General features: G+C 41.5%; 1 non-coding gene across 1 annotated transcript; it reads right to left on the bottom strand.

The window, feature by feature from the left end:
• Window positions 1-243: 243 nt before the first annotated feature.
• Window positions 244-315, bottom strand: TRNAT-CGU (transfer RNA threonine (anticodon CGU)). The gene has a single exon. It is a non-coding gene; the product is annotated as a tRNA-Thr (tRNA).
• Between the last annotated feature and the right edge of the window lie 809 nt (window positions 316-1,124).

The raw sequence follows: 1,124 nt of genomic DNA, 5'->3' as shown, positions 1-1,124 counted from the left end.
CAAGGAGAATGATGGAAAGCATTTACATATTCTCCTCGAACAGAGCTTATTCTCAATCTGGAGACCAGCAGTATACACTTTTGATTCTAGGGGAGAGATCCGGCAGCAATTACAAAGTTAGCTTTTTAAAACATAACCTTTAAGACACGATCTGGAGACTAACGGTAAACACTTTTCACGCCGATTTTAGGAGAAAGACTGGGCATCAATTACAATGTGAGCTTTTTAAAATGCAGCACTATGAGGCACGGACGGGGTTCGAACCCGTGATCTTCGGTTTACGAGACCGACGCCTTACCACTTGGCCACCGCGCCAACGGGCTTACGTCTTTGACGTGCTTTCCAGTGTAACGCAACTTCCGGATAAACACTTTGGTTTTGGTTTGTATATGTTCCTGGTGCGCATTTGTGTTTGCCTCAGGGCCCTTTGTAGCCTTTCTTTAACTTCTGGCCAAAGGTCGTAAACTTCGAACTTCCCCCTTTCACTCTGTATCTCGCGAGAGTGATCGATTTCACACCTGATTCACGATTACATTTGGGTTTCCGGGTCTTTGTCCCTGTACTTTGTGTAGCTTGTTCTCTGGGTACCGCCTGCTTTCTCTGACTCCAAAGAAGTGGAAACCTAAATCTTTAGCTGTATTTTGAACTAGTTCGCAAAGGAATAAGCTCGATTGCTTTTGAATCTTCAGTTTGGATTTTCAAATGCCCTTACCAGAAGGATATTTTTAGCGCAAAAAATCCAAACGGAGAAGTCTACTGACAGTGAAGCGTTGTCACCTGATTATGTAAACACTCCTCCCGCTAGGAAGTGGTAAATAAAATAAAACGCCACTAAACCAATAGGGCTTGACTTGATTCTTTTATGATTAAAATATATTGTCTGTAGCTTTGCACATGCCATGTGATCTAAGAAGTGGTCTTTATGGCTGCTAAACTTTGTAGGGAGTTTGAGAAAGGCATTATCTGTGATTGTCTTATACCTACCACCCAATCGCACCATACCTAGGACCCAGCTTCATAACCCAGGAGACTAATATTAGAACTTCATCTTTATTTTTTTGAAAAAGACAAAACATATGTCACTAAGACAAAATTTGGATTGCCATACTATCTAGCTATTTATC

The sequence above is a fragment of the Pleurodeles waltl genome, chromosome 10 (assembly GCF_031143425.1).
Source record: "Pleurodeles waltl isolate 20211129_DDA chromosome 10, aPleWal1.hap1.20221129, whole genome shotgun sequence".
NCBI lineage: Eukaryota > Metazoa > Chordata > Amphibia > Caudata > Salamandridae > Pleurodeles > Pleurodeles waltl.
The sequence above is the reverse complement of the archived record's forward strand: the minus strand, read 5'-3'. Positions and strand labels throughout refer to the sequence as shown.